Below are 23,961 nucleotides of genomic sequence, written 5' to 3' on the forward strand. Positions count from 1 at the left end.
TACGGATTTTGATTCAACCTTATTAGAGTGTACGGATTTCGACCCAAGACAAGCGATTTTATTTCCGGTTTTTGAAGGTTTATCCTCAACTTCAGGCTCATTTAGCGATTAATTATGTCTTAAAATAAGTGAAAGTCATAGAATAAACTGATCAATTATCTTTTACAAATCCAAATATTTTTAACTGAGGTTTTTATTTGGCTTAGTGCTTAGGTGTACGGATTTCGGTCCCACGCGGTATCTGTTTGAAAGATTGTTGTCCGTACTTTTAAACAATTGATAACCTATAAGTGAATTATTTATTCTTCAAAACAATACTCATCTGTCGATCGAGTACAATTTATCGATTGATTGATATTCTTTTCGGATACGGATATTCAGGATCACATATATTGAAGTCATGATAACCAGCAAGTTTTTCAATATGTACACCGAATCAGTGACTGTAAGATTTTGATACAATTGTGCATGGAACCCTTGTAATATTGTTTACGGTATTTGTATTGGAGTCTTACATTTTATGTGAGGAAACAATGCGTTTATCCCCACCCTGATCTTGCATGCAATGTTGGGTCCGCCATTACTAAATACTACAAACTAACACAAACCAATACATAGGCATAGGTAGCAGTGTTGCCAGGGTGATTGGAATATATTCAATGATTTAGAAGATAAGATACATAAATCGCTACAGTACCAGAACGAGTTGTAAAGGCTTGACGAGGTAAACCAATAAACATTAGTTCTCAAACCAAACAGCATACGACTTATTAATTCTAACATTAGGTCGGTTTAACATCTTCGCTTGACACTCGAGTGCTTTTTAGTTGGAAATTCTTCCAACCAGCGAATATCACACCATCGGTTCGTTCCATGTAGCGGAGCTCCAACGAGTGAAAATCTCCACCGTATTGCTGTCAGAGAGCGAAGAGCAAAACAACCCAAAAACCGAATCTTAGTGCGTTAATTCCAAATTGAGTAAATTGTTCACCCGATTCTGCCTTTGCACGGAGGATGCGTACCCTGCTTAAAAAGTTTTCAGTTCAAAATTTCAAAAACCGTGTAAAAAAAGTAACACCATTTCTCGACGTTTCATTCAAAACTAAGGTTTTGATGGAAAAACATTTTTGGAAACTATAATAGTACTAAAAGTTGAGTGAAAGTAGGTATTTTTTCGCATGACTTCAAATGAAACCAATTTCAATCTCTTTAACAAAAAATATATTTTTCACTGCCTTTACCTTTCAAACCATTGTTTTATATTCGGATTTGACGTTTCATTTTTATCGATTGTCTTGTTATTCCTTATTAATCAAATAGATCAACTTTTTTTTCAGACACTTGCATTATCACGGTGCTCCCCAGAGCGTTATTATCAGAAAAAAATCTTCATCAAATCTGTGCTCACCAGTCGATTTCTATAGTTTTAACTATAAGATGCGTGGTTGGGCAAATTTTTAAAAAAAGTCGTAGGGCCCGTTTTGTAGTTACGCCGTTTTGATTGTATAAGTTCACAATTTCAAAGGAAATCTGGTATATTTAAACGGATTTTTATTGGCCGTGATTATCATAAAATATATACAATCAAAATTTGGTTCAAAGTAGGTGTTTTTATGTTATGTGGTGTTATTTGTAACTTCTAGATTGTATTTTGATTGAGAACATCAACAAAATTTGGAGTAAGGAAGAGATGACTGTATATTAATTAGGCATTATAATACCATTAAGCACGTTCAAATGTTTTCAATGACACATCGATTTTACATGCCGCCAAAGTCTTTCACAATAGACTGATTTTTCATAAGCTCAAGTGCTATAAGGCATTACGGAGTCAATTTCATCATGTAACCAAAATAGTTTTTATACAACAATATTCTGGATAGTTTGGTGAAGCAATGAACTCACGATTCAGATTATTGAGCATACAATTCAAGTTGTATATCGAATCGCAAGTTGACGTCAAAGAATACCTTCGGACTTGTGTTTTCGGTTATGGATGACAGGGTATGGAATAAATTCAAATCAACGATGTAGGAAGCAGCAATAGAGAAAAACAAAACTATGCAATGTTTAGAATATCCGTTATAAATCGTAGCACTTACAGAGCCTCATTTTGAATGTTTGTCTTTGTCACCTATGTTAAGTTTGTTTAGTATGATTTATTTTCATTTGTCTTCACTGATTATAGCAGCGGGTGAGTCCTTGCTTCACAGGCACAGTTGAATGTATGACAAAAGGTCGAAAGACAAAAGGTCGAAAGGACAAAAGGTCGAAAGACAAAAGGTCAAAAGGACAAAAGGTCGAAGAACAAAAAAGAAGGGACAAAAGGTCGAAAATCTTTTATCAAAAAAGGAAAAAAATTCCATCATGCAAATCGTTTTCGACCTTTTGTCCATTCGACCTTTTGCCTTTCGACCTTTTGTCCATAAACCGACACAGTTAGCGATAAAAAAAACTGAAAGTTTACAGATAAATCATCAGTTTGTGTAGGATTCAAAACCTGTTATAGTACATAGATTAGCAGGTCAAACTTGGCCATATAACAATTTAAGACTTTCTGGTAACACAAACTGAAAGTTAAGTTATTTTCAGATTATACCCCCCCCCCGAATTCCATTACCCCGAATACCATAAGCCTGAAGACCATAACTTCGTGTTACAGTTCCTAGAATGGCATTACTTCAAATTCCATTATCACGGGGCAATGTTATTCAAGGTAATTATACAATCGAGACAATATCATTCAGGGTTATGGCTCTCGGGTTAATGACATTCGGTTTATGGACAAAAGGTCGAAAGACAAAAGGTCGAAAACGATTTGCGTGGAGGGAAATTTTTCCTTCTTTGAAAAAAGATTTTCAACCTTCTGTCCCTTCTTTTTTGTTCTTCGACCTTTTGTCATTTCGACCTTTTGTCTTTCGACCTTTTGTCCTTTCGACCTTTTGTCTTTCGACCTTTTGTCATAGATTCGTAAAATCGAGCTCTGCAAGTATAACGATTTAAAAATGAAAGAATCCACACAATACCGAATTTGTATTACTTTTCTTAAACGTATTTCAAGTATTGAGGCTTATTCTTAACGAGTTGGCCTGCAAGTGGGTTGATTTATTTATACAGTTCTTTCACTATTGTATATATCCAGGACTCTTACGTATTTGTGAGATCGAAAAGACCGAGAAAGTCACAGGTAAAATTATAGATTTGTTAAAAATCTGAACATTGTAATGTATGCTACAAATGATCCTAAAAGTATTGATAGTGGTCTAGAGTGCAATAGTTTGGCCAATAGTGCATTACTAAGCAATAGAAGATTAAGCTCTGTGGCAGTACAAAGTAAGGCAGAACAGCCGAGGGGCAGCTAGTTGGGTTTTAACAATATTGTATGATTAATAATACCATTACAAAATTGGCTTCGTAATGCCTTATATCGCTTGAGCCTATGAAAAATCAGTCAATTGTGAAAGACTTTGACGGCATGTAAATGCAGTGTGTCATTGCAAACATTTAAACATGTTTACCGGTATTAGAATGCCTAATTAATCTATTGAAAATTAGTGATTTTAATAGTTACACTTCAAAAAGGGCGTAAATCAAAATTTCGACGATCATCTCATTCAAAACTCTGCCCAGAGGTTACAAATTACTAAAACACCTACTTTGAATCAAATTTGGATGGTTTATTGCTTCTCGGCTAATGAAAATCTGTTTAAATATTTCAGATTTCCTTTGTAATTATGGAATTATACAATCAAAAGGTCGTAACTGCAAAACGGGCCCTACGACTTTTTAAAAATTTGCCCAGACATGCAGCTTAACTATAGAAAACGACTGGTGAGCACAGATTTGATGAAGATTTTTTTCTGATAATAACGGTCAGGGGAGCACCGTGATTATTTGTTTTCTTTTCGACGTTCTGTCCATTTGACGATTTGGCATTCTACTTTTTGGTATTCGACAATTTGATATTCGACATTTTGTCGTTCGACGTTTTGTCACCCAACCCAGATAGCAAGTACAATGCAATGAAAGACTTCCATGAAAATTGTTTCTATTTTGTGCTTAGAAACTGGTTTTGAAGAATTGTAGAGCAATGATGGCATGAGAAGAGCATCCATTCTCTCACTCTTACTTTCCTATGCATTTTGGACATTTTATGGACCAAAGATCAAAAGACAAAACGTCGAAATCACAAAATGTCGAAAACGACTTACATGGTGGGAAATTTTCCTTCTTTGAAAAATGATTTTGGACCTTTTGTCTTTTCTTTTTATTTTATTCTTCAACTTTTCCTCATCCGACGTTTAATATTTATAAGTAAATTTTCAAATTCATTCTTATAATGATTTTTAGGAAATTTAAGGTTATTTGAGCTTATTTTATATTTATTTTATTTTTATTTATATTTTATAATCCTTTTTATTCGATTGGATGACAAAACCTTATTTGAACAAATTTCACTAGAAAATCGAATTTTTAATTTGGCAGTTATTTCAAACGGGATGATATCAGGTACCCATGATAGTTAATAGATAACCATTATCAAGCGATTTGACGCGTATTTGAGGTTTTGTCCGACCTTTGTATGAAGGCCCGCCACTGTGCACCGGTCAAAAATTTTTGTGGAGATGAAAACTATTTTTACAGGGTCCACAGAACGTAGGAGTGATTGAGCCGGATGTGGAGGTGATTCCATTATGGTGCGTTGGTAAAATAAGTTTGTTTTTTGGCTATGGATTCTGTGTAGCAGGTCATGTTTTTTTTACTGCAGTTGTTACACAAACATTTTAATTTCTTTTTGCAGATTTTGCCATATAATTCCCATAGCGGGATCGCGAGTGCGTTGAAATTGCCTTCTACATACATTTTAAAGGCGGATTAAGAGTTGAAGATCACCATTAATCACAGAAAAAAAAAACATGTAGGGCTATCAAGGTATTGAATTGAAAAATATCCGGAAGAGCATTCATCAAATAAAATTCTGCCGTTGGAGTTGCTTTGCGAATTATTCCATGATCGATGTTTTGCATTAACGTCACCAATGACATTTTTTGTACTCTTTGAGAGTCATTTTTTGCAAGTTATTTTGAACCAAATTAACATGCTGCCCAGTGCATTGGAAAGGCAAATGGGCAGCTATGAAAGTATATTTACCAAGCTGTGATTCAACAGAAACACCCAAAGTTTTAAAAACTTCAGTTTTAAGTGACGAAAAAATTTGATGGCGTATAAAATCTATGAATGATGAATTCAACTCCCTCACATGCCCCATCAAGTCGATCATTACGATAAACAAGAAAGTTTGGATCTCTTTTGAATTTGGATCCAGGATTCAAATAAGTTTCAATAATAACTGCTACATGTATGTTAAACAGCTCGTCCTCTTTGCCATTTGAAGAACGAGTATTCCAATTTAAAATATTTTAAACATTATTTAGATTTATCAGAGAAACGTAATCCGAGAATAATTTTATTAGTAAATTTTACACCGATTCGGACTGCTTCAGCCAGTTTCGAAAATAGCATCAATAATTTCATTCAATTGTTCAGTTCAAAAATCGAACCCGTAGAGACATTTTATTAGAAGTAGGTGCATTTTCTGATGGTTTTATGTTAAGATTATCCGTTCATGAAGAGAAGACAACAAGGAGTTGCCTGCAGTGGCAGGAGTATTTCCATATGATGTGCAACAATTAGAACAGTTATCCGTTGGAAAGCAATTTGAAGGGGAGGAGTTGAAACTGTTTGCCACAATATCAGCATACGAGTTTCGTTGGGTAAATCCATTCGAAATTAAAAGATTCGAACGGCTACCCAACGGAAGAACATTTGCTAGCAGTCATGCGGCAATGCTTTGCGCCATGACCCCACTTTTGTCACCGACGACACTGGGTGGGGTTCTGGAAATTTCATCCAGGTTTCTAGAATTGTTCCCTTGTCACACGGACATTGAAAAAAAGTCTTGCTGCTGCTAAAGATTTAATATTATTTAAATCATTCTTGTTAAAGTGAATCAAATAATATTCTTGAGAAAGCCCTTTCCGAACAATGCCAGATTAGGTTCTCTTTTTCATAATGATTACTTGGACTGGGAAAAAACCAAGTAAATCATTTATTTCATTTTTTATCTCTTCAGGTGACTTATAGTCACTTGAGAGACCTTTCATGACGGGACAAACGTTAAGTTTCATCGTCATAAGTAAAAAAAATGTTCTTCAAGATTTTAGAGAAGAAGCTTGCGATCTTAAAGAGTTTCCAGCAACACGAGAAAGTCTCCACTCTTTGCGATTGGGAAGAAGACCTTAATTACCCTAATGGAGTTCAAGATTTCCTGCCTAAATCCTCCAAATTCGAAACAACTGATCACGCTAGGCGGCACTCTTTGTTTCATCACTTGAATCAAAGAGCCTGAGCTAGAGACTGCTTCGATTTGGTGTTCGGAAAATTGGTCTAGAGCATCGAACTGATTGCTCATTTCGATGCAATTACCAATATTATTATCCATTTCAAGTTTGGAAAAAACCGCGCATTCCGCAAAAACGCCCGTGCTTCCATTATTGTCACGTTTAGTGACAGTTTTCCCGGTTTTTTGGAAGAAAATCATGAGTTTAGAGATTCACCCTTCCATTTGTTCGTGCTTGCAACCGTGTTCAACCACTATTAGCTCATTTATCCTTTATTAGGCTACACTAAAATGGTATCAACATTTGGTCAGAATGCTAAAGTACGTACTCTATTTCCATTATGTTCGCAATGATGCAGGTAAACAGTGTAACATTGAAATACTGAAAATTGGATGAATAACTGTTCAAGTCCCATCCAATTCATTATCTTAATTTAATTGAGCCGCATATTTATGATGCATAGCATCTCAAATCGATGTCAGCTTCCCACATATGTACGGCAAGGTGAGCCACGCCACAGAAATAACGACCCAAACTGGAATCAATTTGTATTCCCTCAATCATCACACGTTTTCCCCCGTTCCTTTTCCGCCAAGAAACAATTTACTCGGAACGATTTGGAAGAGACCACCCCGTGTCCGTTTGTGTGTGTGTCTGTGTCATTCCAACCACCATATGTTGGGCCGGCAATTATGTTCGGTCTTTTTCTCGAGCTTCCAGAACATAAAACCCAAAAGCTGTGAACAATGCTTCTTCGGATGCTGTTGTGGTCTGAAAAATGTGAATGGCTTTCTTTCGACTATTAGTTGACTTTTCATTCTTCATCCAGCAGCGTCTTCGCTTTGTCGGAGCAGGTTGATGAAAAGGTCGACATATTTGCTGCAATTTACCTAAATAAATGAAATTTATCCCATACGGCGGGTGCGGGACGAAAAAGTGAAATGAAATTATTCAAAATAATTGCCTTTGACAGCCGGAACTGACGGCAGGGACGTTGCAGAGAGAGAGAGCGAACTAAATCCGTGACTCAACTGTTCGTCCCGGTTGAAATGGTCGGTTATCTATCATTTTCCAGTTGGGGTGACATAACCACAACTCGTTCGAAGTCGAGACTAATGAATATGCGTGTTACTGCTGTTATGCCGATATGGAAACCGCCGATACACCTGTGGGCTGCCATATCGATTACTCGGGGGTGGTTTGCATTTTTGACCTTCTGTCTGCTATCTTGAAAAAGTTACACAAACGTTTTCTCTAGTAGATACTATGAAGGATTTGCGATTACCTATATTTAGAAATTCAAGATTGAAGCAATAAAATAGTACTTCTCAGTGCTACAAAAATAGTATTTTTCAGTTTTACTTTTTCTATCTGTTCCGTACGGAACATACTCCCCCGGTTGATACGCAGTTTCAACAGTATTCGCTAGGGGTGAGGGTGACTTGTTGTTTTCAATTGGCAGGACTGCAAACTTGTTAATTGCTCGGCGATATGTAGTTCCATTTGATAAAACGTCGACTGCGCGTACTCATCCATATGCAACCGGATACACTTCACTTATGCGTCATAGTTTCCAAACGAGTGGAAGTAGTTTCTTGACTTCCAGCAAAACTACCATTCCTGGGCTTAGATTGGTCATCTTTTTGATGTTTTTCGGTCTTTGTTGAAGGCTGCACAAATAATCCTTGGCCTCTGACTTCCATAAACCATTAACCATTTTTTGAAGACACTTCCATCATTTCAGTCGTCTTCGGTAAGTTATCGTAGGCACCGGGTGGCTCGAAACGGCGATGATGCAGTCCCGTAAGTTACCGTCGTGAGTTCCGATATTCGAAGAGGATCGTACGGCTGATCGCGCCAAAACACACATAAGTAGGAAGTGCGTATCCCGTAGATCCATGATGATCTGTCGACACATTTTGCGGACTTTGATGGCTATTTTGTACTTGCAGAAGCGTAGTATGTCGTCGTATAAAACTTTCTGGGCACTTCTTCGATGTTCCAAAAACAATTTATCACTTCCACAACGTCATCCAACGGTGCGATGAATGAATGCTGCACTTCATTGAGAACGGATCGTCTTTGAAGACTCCGGCTACCACCCATCCTAGGATGGTTTCACAGAGCTCGGGGAAATCTGCATCGAGTTTGATATGACCTGGTCGCAACAAATGCAAGAAGAGTTCCACGCCTAGAAGCATGTCGATATTCTCCGGCTTGTAAAACTCTGGATCTGCGAGTTGGACCCCGAAGGGAACATTTCAGGACGATACATCCTCGTCGGGATACGGCTCGTCGGGATGACTCCTGTAATGCAGGGCGTTATCAAGTACTAAACTTGTGCCTGATAGTCGGAACTTCATTCGCAGCACATTACGCTCAAAAACTCCAAACGCTTTCCGGTCGACCTCTTTTAACGTCCAGGATTCATGCAATATAGAGCAACCGGAAGAATAAGTGTCCTATATAGCGCGAATTTTGTTTTCGTCTTCAGGCTACGGGACTTAAGCTGGTTACGGAGCCCGTAAAAAGCCCTATTCGCAGCTGCAAGACGCCTTTTCACCTCGCGGGTAACATCATTATCGCACGTCACTAAAGTACCAATATACACAAATTCTTCCACTACTTCAAATTTTTCACCACCCAGCACTACTTCACTACCAACGTCACGATTGGAACCATGCTGTCTACCAGCAATCATGTACTTAGTTTTGCTGGCGTTGACGGTAAGTCCAATCCTCGCTGTCTCCTTTTGAAAAGGCACGACTGCCTCTTGTAAGGCTCGACGATCAATTCCGATAATATCGATATCGTCCGCAAAACCCAGGAGCATATGCGACCGGGTGACGATGGTACCACTTCTTCTCGCCCGCTCTCCTTATAGCTCGTTCGAGAGCAATGTTGAACAAAACCTTCGAAAGAGCATCTCCATGCTTCAATCCATCTAAGGTTGCGAAGAAAGTTGAAGTCTCATCCGCAACCCGCACACTTGATTTCGATCTATCCAACGTTGCACGAATCAGTCTAATCAGTTTCGACGGAAAACCGTGTTCTACCATTATCTGCCATAACTCATTTATCTTTACTGAATCGTACGCGGCCTTGAAATCAATGAACAGATGGTGAGTCTGCAAGTTGTATTTCCGGAACTTATCAAAGATTTGTCGCAAGGTAAACATTTGATCCATCGTTGATCGGCCCTCACGAAAACCAGCTTGGTATTCGCCGACGAAGGACTCCCCCACTATATATAACGGTCGTAAAACCATGGCGTGAAGAAGTTACAGCAAAATTGGGACACGGTTTCACGAATGGGCTAAAGGGGTCAAAGGATGGTTGCTAAGTGGCTATCGCCCACTTTTAATCAGGCGATCGTGTAAACCAGAGGTGTTCGGTGGAGTATTACATTTTATAACATAGTGCGAAGTAGTGAATGGAGTTACTTTGAAGAGACCGTTCACCGCCTTTCAGATAAACCATTAGCCCAATGGCATAAAAAGGAGACATAATCCTAATTACCTGACCGCCAGAACCTTTTTGTTTTGTGCTTTAAAGCAATCTGGTTGGCGCGTCCTAAGACCGCCATTGCACGCTACGGTCGGAGTGTTCTTTGTAGTCACTAGACCTAACAGTCATGGACCATTGTTTTTTCTGGCCGAGGGCCTTCAACGTAAAGGAGGACAGTACTCGGGTAACGGCCCTAATTACCAAGTAGTATTCCCTTCAAGGTTCGACAGAGGGCGGCCTTGCCGTCGTTGACCGATTTCGTCCGAAGGAAGCGCCTGTGCATCCGAATCGAATCCATATCGCTGAATACCTAATTCCAGCCCACTCAAAACCACCATTGCTTCAAAGTTTGTTCATCGGTATCGGTATCTTGCCAATCGTTGCATCGTCAGAAGGAGAGACCGTCAATGTCGGAGTGAATTCGGTAAATCGTCGCGAGCGCTTGCTGAATTGCAGACCACCAGGTACGTGCTCGGAAATCCAGTGCGACCCACCAGAACAGTTTGGCCAAATACACAGTTTAAGGTGATTATAGAACGAAGCCAAACCTCAAATTTTCAAGAGCACAAGACTTGAGAACCAAACAGCGCTTCGCGTTAAAAATCTATCCCATTGGTCACCACCAACAAGCAAGCAAGTTGATTGCACGGTGCTCCCCTGACCGTTATTATCAGAAAAAATTCTCCATCAAATCTGTGCTCACCAGTCGTTTTCTATAGCTATGCTGCATGTCTGGGCAAAATTTTAAAAAAATCGTAGGGCACGTTTTGAAGTTACGCCCTTTTGATTGTATAAGTCTACAAATTCAATGGAAATCTGAAATATTTGAACGGATTTTTATTGGTCGTTATTATCAGAAGAAATATACCATCAAAATTTGATTCAAATTTATTGTTTTCAGTTATTTATAATTTCTGGGTGGAGTTTTGAATGAAAAGATCAACAAAATATGGAGTTACGCCCTTTTAGAGGTGTTACCATTAAAAACACTTATATTAAATATATTAAATAGGCATTATAATAACGTCAAGCATGTTCAAATGTTTTTAATGACACATTGTTCTTACATGCCGCAAAAGTCCTTCACAATTAACAGATTTTTCATAGGCTCAAGCGCTATAAGGCATTACGGAGCCAATTTCATAATGTAAGCATATTAGTTTTCATACAACAATATTCTGGATAGTTTGGTAAAGCAATGAACTCACGATTTAGATTATTTAACATGCAATTCATGTTGTATATCGAAACGTAAGTTGACGTTAGATGATAGTTTTGGACTTCAGTTTTCGATTATGGGTAGAAGGGTATGGAATAAAATGAAATTAACGAAGTAGAAAGCAGCGATATAAAATGAAAAAAAATAATGCAAAGTATAGTACATCGGATATAATTTTTTTAAATAGAATTTGAAATCGTAGCACTTTCAGAGTCTAATTTTAAATATTTGTTTTTGTCACCTACCGTCGTTGGGGGTGAGATTGGGATATGCACGAATTATTTATTGAATAACTATCGCAATCCAATAAACTTCAACAACTATCCAAAAAATTAAAGAAACATATTTATCTACTACAGCATTACAAGTGAAAGAAAAATTACCCAATCTCACTCCATACACGGCGAGACACTGGAATTGAAATAACTTGATTTGAGGATATGATTTCGAAACCAATCACAGCTGAGAAATTTTGATGAAATACGATGCGTACAAGACGAAATGACATCTAAGATTTAACCCTATTAAAAGTACGATTGTACCCACAAAAATGAATAGCTATGTAAATAGTATGTAAAACCAGCATTTATCGTCAAGTTTACATAATATCTCTTGTTGTTTTTCATTGAAGTCTTACCTTCATTAAAATATAGTCTATTCAGTTTTCCCAAAAGCGCACTGAAAACGTGATTATTTTACACCTTCGGAAATATTTTATTTTCGGTTTGACATTCCGCTATTAATAGATTTCAGTCAGTTTGCCAAGTTGTTGACGTCATAATACCGGTAATTCCGAGATCCATTAAGTCCCTTGTACTTCCGTGAAATGTTTCTATAAGATGGTATACTAACAATAATTTGAAATTGAAAAAAACTGTTGGATTTTTGTGCGATGTTGCTCCACACGAAAAACTGTTGCTGGTTTGTGAATCTGTCCAAATTCTTTTCATTGTTATTCAATGCACGGAATCCACAAGTAGATTGTTTGATGTTTCAGCAGAATGGGTTGATTCATCTAATTCTATCACTCTTGCATTTATCCAGGAATCTTACGTGTTTTTTGAGATCGGTAAGACCGGCCACATGTAAAATTATCGATTAGAGAAATATCTAAATGTTGTAATGTATGCCGCAAATGATCACAAAAGCACAGACGTAACATCTAGAACAATTATTTAATTAAAACATAGTCACGTGAGCATATACGCCCTTGCTAAAAATACTTCATTTGGCCAACAGTGAACTAGGTGGCGGTAGTGAGCAAACGTCAAACTCGAACAAAAGCGATGTGAACGCCATAAGTAGCCTGTCGGCCAACTAACCCATACAGCCAGAAGTCAAATAAAAGTTCATGAAATAGCTCGATAACTCATACAAATTACATCAAACCCGCAAAACACGGTGGATAAAATCGTCAGATTGATGTGTTTCCTCGCATAAAACGCTTTTTTCTGAGTTCAATTACACATTTTGTTTCATCCCGTACACTCGTACAAAGTAAGTCGAATCAATTCGTAGCAACTGCCAAATCAACATTTGTTATCATATGCTAAGTCGCATAAGATTAGGTTAGGTTAGGTTAGTTCTGTAGAAAATTTTTACACTCGCATTGTATGCTATTATCCATCACATAATATATGCACGTACATCGCCTCCACTTTTGTACGTAGAAGGCCTTTTCGCGACATCTTATAAATGAAATTTTACACATACACCACCTCCAGGTGATTTCGTTATACATACATTTTGGTTGTCTGGGAACATATATTAGAATTGGGCACTATTCGGCTGTGCGATGAAAATAATAGAAGTGTTTCGTCTGTTTGTCTGTGACTTAAGTATTGACAGCGGTCTTGAGTGCCATAGTTTTGCCAATACTGCATTACTCAGTAATCGAGGTTTAATTTCTGGGCAGTACAAAGTTAGCCAGAATAACCGGAGGCAGCTTTTTGGGTTATAACAATATTTTATGGCTATTGATAACAATACAAAATTGACTCCGTAATGCCTTGATCGCTTGAGCCGATGGAAAATTGATCAATTGTAAAATACTTTGACGGCATGTTAATGCAATGTGTCATTGAAAACATTTGAACAAGCTTACCGTTATTAGAATGCCTAATTATTCTATTTAATATTAGTGATTTAAATAGTTACACTTAAAAAAGGGCGTAACTCACAACTTCGACAATATTCTCATTTAAAACTCCTCCCAGAGGTTACAAATAACTGAAAACACCTACTTCGAACTAAATTTTGAGGCTTCTGATAATCACGACCAATAAAAATCCATTCAAATATCTTAGATTTTCATTGAATTTGTAGACTCATATAATCAAAAGGGCGTAACTTCAAAACGGGCCCTACGATTTTTTTAAATTTTGCCCAGACACGCAGCATAGCTGTAGAAAACGTCTGGTGAGCACAGATTTGATGGAGATTTTTTTCTGATAATATCGGTCAGGGGAGCACCGTGTGATTGGTTTTTATCGCGAACTGTTGTCAGATACTCTCGCTTTGTGCACTTGAAAATTCAAAGTTTGGCTTCGTTTTATGACCACCTTAATTTGAACCGCTCATGTGTACGATTATTTGAATAGATAAGTGCCCTTTATTTCCGCGGAGCCCTTACGTTTGCCCGGTAGTGCGCCGACCTTGTCACGCTATGTCTAAACCAGCAGATTATGCTAATCGAATGTACCTCGAATTTTTTTTTCACTAGAGTTCAGTAATTGGGTTATATTTTCATAATCGGAAGGTTTTAAAATATTCTGTCGGTGAAATTTAGATTCTTTCCACTTTTTAGCTATTTTTTTATATACAGAGTATGAAAATCACGTTTACCTACACATATCATCCCATACAAAATGTATGGGACAATTTTCACCAATGGACCATATACTGATATCTACCGGGAAAAAATCTGATGTACATTTGATCTTTATAGTCTGCTGGTTTCAACATAGCATGTCTGTGATTGTGTCCGAGTCTCGCGCTGCTGAGTTGTTGTAGGGTAGAACAATAGTTTCAGTGTCACATTGGTAGTTGCGATGCGGACCTTGGCAGAAATCGTAGCTATCGTTTTTCCTTGATTTGGTTCCAGCAGCATGTAGCATAAGATAGCGGTGCGAATAATAAAGAGATGAGAAAAAATATAATAATTAGCATTTCCATTAATTTTAGATTCTCGAAATATATCCGTTATCACAATGCATTAAAGCAAAAAAAGCTTTGGCATTGGAAAGGGTGGAGCTAATTTGTCGCACTGCTTCTTGTTCTGGTTGTTTATTTCCGTTGCATCCCGATCTTATTTTCCCCTTCGTCGTTTCCCCTTCGTTCATTCTGATTGGTTGCAGTTCAGACGTTGGCAGCTATATAACACGCAACGCTTGCTTTGACTAGCTCATTCAATAGTCCGATGCTGAAGACGACACATCAGCAGCAGAGCAGCGGTAGCAGAACAGCAGTAGCAGAGCAGCAGTAGCCGGTGAAAAACCGAGAGAGCCCGAAGACGACGACAACAACACGTTGTCTATTCGGCACGGCAGCAACCCCAGCCTGTTCAGAGCGGCACAGCAGCGGTGCTCCGTTTGAATTGCGAAAGATCGCAAACGACGACGAGAAGAGGAAAACCACTTCCGACAGCCATCGTAAGACGAGGCTGTTTTCGAGCTACTCTCGTCTCGGTAGCGGTGATCATGCAGAGCGAGGCCGCTTCCGGCATGACGTCCGGCTACGACACAGCATAGATCTTCACGCAGGCTGGCTTCGTTGATGCTTGACCCTTGGGATTCGATCTCTGTTAAAACGGGAGGAGATTTTCGGCAACGTAATTTCACAATTCTCTAGTATCTGGTACCTTATCTGGAGTAATGAGATGGACTGAGCATACGTTGGTGGCTCGCCTTTCTTCTGTGTAGCCTTCCACTCCATCCTCGTTAGCTGATCCATCGCAGATGTCACAATGTGAAACAAAAAGAGGTCGGATACACCGGAGAACTCCTGATCGAGGTATTTCAGGCTCCCGACATGACGGGTACCTTCATACGCCGGGTACGCCGCCGAAGCTCCTTGCAAGAACCAGAAGCCATTTTGTGAATATTAAATAGGTCACGAATGTGCGTCTCTATGATAATCCTCTTGTTCTCGTACCTTTTGGTAAGGATGGCCCATGCTTGCTGGTAGTTCCCTTCGCTGATGACCTCTGCATCTAGAGCTTCTGATGCTGAACCAACTAGCGCCTTGTTCTGACGGGTTCATCTTGATTGTCAGCATCAGCTCGTCGAGGGTCGTGCTGACGTGGTTGAATTCACTGTAGGCATCGTCGATGTTCATCAAGAATGTCCTCAACTGCGAAGGGCTGACCTGATTGCGAGCAGTGACAAGCGCCCTTTCCATTTGCGTTAATTTCAGGCTCACTTAGTCACGTTGGCAAGACAGCGACGAAAGCTTCTTTAGTGTCTTTGCATCGGCGGTGACTTCCCAATTGAAAGCGGGCTCAGCTGTCATAGTAGACGATCTTCGGATGGAACACACAGTGTTGCGGGTAACGACAGCGTGTAAGGGCCGGAACGGCGGCGCAGAGTCATCCTTGGGGTCGCCGGGTAATCCACAAACGGTGGCGACGACGGCGGCAGTAGCAGTAGTAGCTTCTCCTATCATCGGGTGGTACACGTTCTGGCTAGAGTACCACGCAAACGTGTCGGTTAGCATCAATGCTGAATCCTTTCCAACTCGATCACTATGGAATGAGGAAACACAAAACAATCACCCAACAGAGCACAACTTGCATCATCAGCACGAAAAGCACCAATTAATTCACCAAACGGAGCGAGGAAATCACCCTATGTCAACCAGTGAATGAAATTATCGCGAAAGCGAAGAACACTCAAAACGATGAAACAAGAGTAGAAAAGATGGAAGCCAACTTCTCGTGATACCTACCGTCAAACGGGGTGACTTGCAACACTTTTCAACTTTAATCAACCAAAACCATGATCTAAACGTAATCTAAAAATCTAGATTCCTTGTAGAACTTTGAATGGCCGGCTCGCCTACAGAATAAGATGATAGAAAATTGAATCGAATTATTTTGTCATATCAAAAATCATCAAAAAGGTGAAATTTTTTAAATGTCCTTGTGCGGGGTGACTTGCAACACTCACTACTAATTTAGTTTTTTCCAACAAAATGTTGACATTTTTTATTAGTCACACTTGTTAAGTATTGCTATTCATGTATTTAAAGCATTCGAACCAGTACAAGAACATTGAGAATACATTTTTATAAGAAAATAATTAAGCTATTTTTGTATGGGAAAAAGAGGCATTAAATCATCAAGGTCCAATATCTTAACTGAACAATATTTTTAACCAGTATTTGTAGTTGATTGATGAATTATTACTCTTTTGATTATAAAGTAGACCCAACACAAATTTTTTTAACGTTTATAAAACTCTAAATTGCTTGGAAATAAAGTGTTGCAAGTCACCCCGCATAGGTACATGTGTATAAAAATTATTTTTTATTAAAAAGTTGTTGCTACAATTTCGTAAAATAAAGTTCGTCATATTATCATTTATTAGTTATAGAAACAACATGTAGAGTATTACTTTTGTACATTAAATCTATCTCATGTTTTCAGGTCACGATTTCGAACCTCCATCAAGTATCAGTTTTCTAGACATTTAAAAGAATTATGTGTATTGTATGAACATATTTATAATAACAGTTTTTATCGTGGCCCCTACTTGAATTGTGAGTCACACGTATTGAAGCACCGATTTAAAACGAATTTTCTATTGAAAATTGTGTTTTATAGTGAAATTTAGTTGTAAATTACAATGTGTTGCAAGTCACCCCGCCGTTGCAAGTCACCCCGTTTGACGGTAATATGAATTCAGTGCTACAGATCTCGTGAGAGTACACTCTCGTAGTGCTAGACGGATGTGATATTATCGCACGTCTTTTTCCTCCGGTAAATCGGCTCGAGCGATAGGCTTATGATTATCGCCGTGACCGATAACTTCACTTTCTGATGTCAACTACCGATAAGACGTAGGGATGGGTCTACGCCGTTGAACCTGTGAGTTCCTGTAGCACCAGTGAGTGCAGTTGAGCGATTCCCGCCGTCGATGATCCAAATATTACTTCAAATATTTAGAAATGGAATGCTTGTGAAGAGGTCGAGCTGTAACTGCTAAAAACCCACATACACCAATTATTACTGAAACTTTTTTAAATCCTGAATTCAAACACAAAAAAAATCCAAATCTTTTCGTTTATCTCAATGATTGACTGGATGGACCATGTGGTGAAGTTATTACATTCAGAGGCGTATAAAACTTCAACTTTTTTCGTCATTTGAAACCAAAATTTTTGAAACTTTGGGTATTATTTGAAACTTAGCTAAGTAAATATACTTTCATAGTTTCCTGTTTGCCTTTTTAATGCACTGGCATCAGTTGATTTGCTCCAAACTGACACGCGGAAATTGATTCGTAATAAGTCAAAAAAATTTGTCATTTATGACCTAAATGCCTAACATCGCTCATGGAATAATTTGCAATGCAATTCCAATGGCAGAATTTTATTTTATGATTGGCTTCACGATATTTCTTAAATCAATACCCAACTTTTTTTTCTCTTAGAAACGTTTCTTCGATTGATTTGGCCTTAATCGACTCTAGTCACCTTTTTAGCCAACTGGTTACTCATGCTGATTTTGATGCTGATCATGTCCGTGATACATTTCAAATATCCCATGAAGCAATTTTCAATCCTGTCATCTCCACTTTCAATTACTTACGATCCAACTGGAATACATATGTAACACATACCGATGGTAATCTTGATGTTAATATTTATTTTTAAACAACACCTTATATTGACAATGCTCTCGAAGCTTTAACTGATTGCATTGTTGGAACAAAGGGCATTTTTATACCAAAATATGAAGTACAATTTGAATCCGTGGTTATAGACGATGATCTTGAAATTTTGAGCTGCTTTAACTTTTGAGGAGAAGGCCATTTCAATCACTCGCGACACTGCTGTGAAAATTATATGCCAGGATCTACAAAAAAAAAAACAGTTTAACTCAATTAAGAAACAAACATTTTCAAAACAAATATATTGAAAGAACCTCTGAAGCCAAATCCGGCATTGAAAAAAAAAGTATTATTTCAAAAATGCTCAGAAACATGCTATGCAGTTTGAAAGCGTGCACAATTTCAATTTATGACTCACTAGTTCAATTAAAATTAAATTACTCAGGACTTCGAAAACATTCTCAATCAAGAGAACGTTTTAGAAAAATCCTGGGAAACTGATTTGGAAGAAGTGAGATCTTTTATTTAAAAAAATCAAAAATATAGAAGCCCTTGGCGATGAAGGTATTTTTTACATCCTCTTCAAGAAACTTCCAGAAAGTAGGTTGTCATTCTTGGTTGGTATATTTAACAAATCTTTTAAGTTGGAATATTTGCCAAGGTTGCACCCATTTCAAAACCGGACAATAATCAATTCATGCAGTAACTTCATGCTATCGTCCAATCAGCTTGCTTTCCATCGTCAGCAAACTTTTTGAAAAGGTCATTTTGAGCAGAATGATGGTCCACATCAACGAAAATTCAAAGTTTGCCAATAAACAGTTAGGATTCCGATATGGACATTCGATCACTCATAAAAAAATACTCTGTAACTATTTGTTTCGACATCTGACAAAATGCAGCTTCAATGAATAAACACTTGTAGAAACGCACAAACTGGGACTAAATTGACCCCAGAACTCAGACAAAGGGTTAATCAATATGCATGTTCCGCTCGTACAGTGCTTGCGGCGGAAGCATCAAGCCGTTTACTCTTCTGGAATATCTAGGCTCCTCTAGTCAGGGCTCCAATCACTACCTAAGGGGAGCGTAATGTGCAGTTAAAGTTGTCAACTCACCGTGCCGTGGCTTCCAATAATCGTAATTGCCACTCCCCCTCACTTGTATGTCACTCGTAACTGAACTGCGATGGAGACTCGTATCAAACGATATGGATACCCTTCAATGACGGAAGGTGGATTGGAGATTGGAGGTGGAAGCGGGCAATCATTGTAATTATCCTCGACGCACATTACTGTGGAAGAAGTTTTCCATTGTCAGGGCTCAGCGCAAACTCATGGAACGCGTCGGAGACAAATTGTTGACGGGCTTTGTGCCTCCTCGTTGCGATGAATCCGTTGGCCAAGCTGGCAATGGCTACCGGGTGTGGGTGGGGGTAGATGGGCCTCATCATTCTCACCCACTCCCATCACAGTGAATAAGCGAACCGGAAATGGACGAGCATAAGTTTCAAAGTTTTCCGCCGACCTCCGCGGAGGCCCGGTGCTAACCCGTAGGGAAAGTAGTGGTAAAAATGCTCACCGTTGTGAAACGGACTACCTTCGGTTTGACATGAGAATGTTGTTTTTCTTGAAAGTATAAGACAAATTCCGCTTAAAAAAGATTTTTTGTCATTAAGAATTCTCTTTTTTGGACGTTCACATACAATTTTCATCAAAATTAAAAAACAGAGTTTTCGCTCATCGGTAGTAACTAAATTTGACCTTTGTTCGGCAGGATACAAGAATACCACTTCTAAAAACGAATTTTGTCCACGCTTCAAAAATATGTGAAAAATGCGCTACTGGAGTGAAATATAAATTGTATGCACAGATTAAAAATGCCCTAGCGATGAAAATTGTCTAGAAGGGGTAAATCCGATCACTTTATATAAACTGATATAAAACATCTGAGGGTATGCGTTATTTTAAATGATTCCGTTAAGTATTTTTTGAAACGAAATTTTCGTTTTTTTCTTTCGTTTCGTTCCACTATATTTAAAAAATTCCCCTCGAAGTTTTTCAACAAGAAATGGAATTAAACGAAAATTCGTGATATTTAGAGCTAAAACGAATTTATTGGTTCTCAATTTTAATATATAAATTAAATTGCATCGACGGGTTGTCTTACCCCTTCTCCCCTAAGCGTTTCACCACAAAAGGAACAAGTTTATTAAGTACGCAGTTGTGACACGCAAAGTGCTACCTACCGGCTACTACTTACCGCTAGTGGAAGGCCCTCTTTTTTGTTCCGATGACCATCCTCGCGCGGGAATGGATCACTGTCAGAGTCACGTGTGCCGGATGAATAATTCAGCAAACATCACCTAGTGTCGTAAAGATCTCCTTCCTTCCCCCGACGCCGTTGCATTGCAATGTGGTGCAGCCCCTGAAATCGGTGACATATGCAAATCTTGGAACCACGCCGAAGTGCAGTTTGCCCTAGGGGAGGCAAAATGGAACCGGAGGTCAGTCAACGCACCCCCAACGCCGAAGCGGTGGTTTTGCAGCGGAGTGTCAGTCGGGTGAAGGTATTTTTCGAACTCCATCGGCACAGATCGATTACGCGCAATTAGGCGCAGTGGTCCGGACTAGATTCCTGCCCCGAGGGGCAAGCATCGGTAGCTGCCAATACCTACATAGAGCTAATTGTTCTCGTCGTCACCGCTGTTGGACTCGTTGTCGTTGTCTAAAGCTCTAGTAGGTATATCGATTATATTATCGGATGCATGGTCGCGGAGAGCACGAGCAAGCGTGCCTCGAAATTAGGTTAAGGCAGCCCCAAGTGGACACCGGGGTGGTGCTCACGGATGGACGCGGTGTGGCAGCAGTTCGTAGTGAGACGTAGTTAGACAGTGAAGAGTAATTAAATCAATTATCCGGGGTGGACGCAATTAGAGGGGCACATTGCTCCGGGGCAGAGACACTGCACGAAGTTATGTAAAATTGAGCATTTGTGCAATTAACAGTCAGCGCTTTCACAAGACCCGTGTTGTCGCGTTAAATAGAAGCGGCGTAGTGCGCCAATCGAAAGTCAGAGATGAGAAGACATGACAATTTCTATTGCCGGCCACGTTTCTCCGTTACGAGGAAAGGAAAGGATAGTTTGACACCTACTTAAAGAGAGGCCAGCGACTCACCGACACTCTCATAGATGTCAAGGAGTTGGTTAGCAGTCTTAACAATAAAAACATTTTTTTGTTGAAGAATGGAATCCACATCCTCTGGATGATACTTCACGGCATGCGTGCGTCGTCGATTAAGCTCACATAATGGAAAGAACAACACTGGACATTTTCTTTTAGTTGTAAATATTCTCTAACTTAGCGTCACACGATGGCCGTAATCGAATGCGGTTTTGCCACTTTTTTTAAAATTTATTTTAAGAAAGCACTGATCGTCACCATTAGATCACATATTTATGACTAATCTCATTGTAATTTCCCCTTACCAAAAATTTTTCGGGTAACATAGCACCGGCCGAACCACCAGCGGAATCACGTAAAAGTCTACCACGCTGTTCGTCCTTGGATTCTACCAGGAATTTTATCATCATCAGGTTCTGTAAGTTATTTAGGATTTCCTCCACTGATTCCTTCAAACATCAATCAAAAAAAATCCTCAAGCAATTGCTTCAGTATTTTTTCAGGGCTTACTCCAAGGCAGTCTCCAAGAATTCCTCCAGAGAATGCTATAACCATTTTTTTCAAAGATTCCTTCAGGAACTCCTGTGACATTTTAGTTGGTATAACTTTTATTTTACATCATTCTGCATGAATCAATTAACTCGTATGTAATGCATGAAAAGGCTATATACCTACCAAAGTGGAGGCTATATGCGTACTTGACACGAATTTTTCAGATTCTCTGCGATCAGAAATACGTTGCCACAAAATATGGATGAAAATAAAAAAAAATGATTCCATCAAATCTCGTACGAGGGACCTCTGGATTAGAAATAGGACACCCTATCACTGTATTACCAAGGGTTACATATTGCTGCATGATTCATGTACAGTGACACTTGCTTTGTTGTTTTTTGAGCCTTATCGTAAGGGGCTGTCCATTAATTACGTAAGGATTTATGGGGGGAGGGGGTGTCTAACATTTCTTACGCACCATACAATTTATTTTTAATTTTCATACAAAAAATCTTACCATGGGGGGAGGGGGGTTGAAAAATCCCGAAAATTGTCTTACGTAATTAATGGACTGCCCCTTAGCAGATAGGAAGTTTGGGTGTCAATTTTTGCTAAGTTAATGCGATTTCATATGATGCTTCCTGGATTGATATATCAATGCGATTCTATGTTGCACTATTTTAGGCATGTTTTATCGTCAGCACAGATTGTCGTATATGAATCGTAGTGAGTATTTATATACAAGTTGTGTCAATCGCTTAGTTTCGCATATTGTGTGATTCTGATTTTTGACATACGAATATGTGATTTCAGATGCACTTGCTTATACGATATGTGGTTCACTTGGAAGGAGCCCATCACGCATTACCCAGGAATCACATCACGTATTTTCTCAGATACTTCTGAAATGATTCCTCAAGAAGTTCATCACCAGCAAATACCCCAAGGATTTCAAAAGAACTTTTTTCAGGACTTCCACCTTAAATTCTTCTTTAAATTCCACAAGGAGTTGCCACCAGGACTTGATGCCATCAAAAATCTGCCAGTGATTCTTCTAGTGATTACCCAAGTAATTCCTTCATTGATGCCTCTCTTTTTATAGAAATACATGTAGAGACTTACTTTACCCAAGTAGCACGTGAAACATCTTCCAAAGAGATGTTTTCCAAAAATGGTTTCAAGCACGTATCAATAAAAGCATTTGTAACTTATCTGCTTCTAGTTCGGTTGCATATCAATATCAAGGCTCATAAAGTTTCATTTCCGTTCCAATGAACATGCATTTCACTCCTTGTTTGACGTTCAACATTTTTGAAACGACAAGATTTGCTGCAAATGCCCTTTGCAAATAGCAATGAAGTCAAATTTATCAAGATGTTTTCAGCAACTTTTCAAACAAACTCTTGAAACTTCTCCCAAAATGCCGGTTTTAATGTTTTGTTTCAAATTACCTTCATTAAAAGCATCCGCAACTTGCATTCAATTTTAGTTCCCATACCCACAACTGAAGAAGATTCATCCCAGTTACAAGAAAGTTGCACTCAACTACGTGTATGACAGCTAGAAGTTTGTTTGTTTCAATCCAGTTGCAATATGGTTGAGTTGCACCGTAAGTTTCATCTAACAACGAAAACATGGTCCAGCAACAGTTTGTTTGTTTAAAAGGTGTTTCTCATGTGCTGCGTGGAAGTTTTTGCGAAAAGTTTAGATTCTTTCAGGCGTGGCCTAATTTCGCTGGTAATGAACTTGTATTCCGAAGGGTGCAGTCAAGTTATAAGCAAAAAACTTTGATTAATGGGCCATGTGGTCGCTTTTATAGTGCATTGGCGAAGCAATTGTTTGAACAGCTGGTGGAGTAGTGAGTAGAGGAGAAGATGGGTGATCTTGAGGTCGGAAGCTCAATTCTCGTTCATATTCTTGTTTTCGTTTTTTTTCTTTCAAGTATTTTGCAACAAATAATAAATTTTGATATTACTTATATATGTTGCAAACAGACTCCGCCTCTTGCGCTTTTGACGTTGCTATTCAGTGCAATTGTAAGTCATATTTTCAACAATTGATAACTCTAATTAGTTTCAAGAGATAATTTTATTCTTGAGTTGAAACAAACTGTGCTGCTTGGGTAGGAACACTAACAATGATTCTACCGAGAATTTATCCTAGGATTTATCAAGGAGCTCTTGCAGGGATTCCACCAAGGATTCAACCAGGAAGCCTTCAAGGGTTCCACGAGAAATACTGCAAAATAATTCATTAATACTTCATATACGGGATTTCAGCAGGAGTTTGTTTAGTGATTCCTCTTGCAATTTTTTGAGAGGTTCC

The sequence above is a fragment of the Aedes aegypti genome, chromosome 3 (assembly GCF_002204515.2).
Source record: "Aedes aegypti strain LVP_AGWG chromosome 3, AaegL5.0 Primary Assembly, whole genome shotgun sequence".
NCBI classification, from domain to species: domain Eukaryota; kingdom Metazoa; phylum Arthropoda; class Insecta; order Diptera; family Culicidae; genus Aedes; species Aedes aegypti.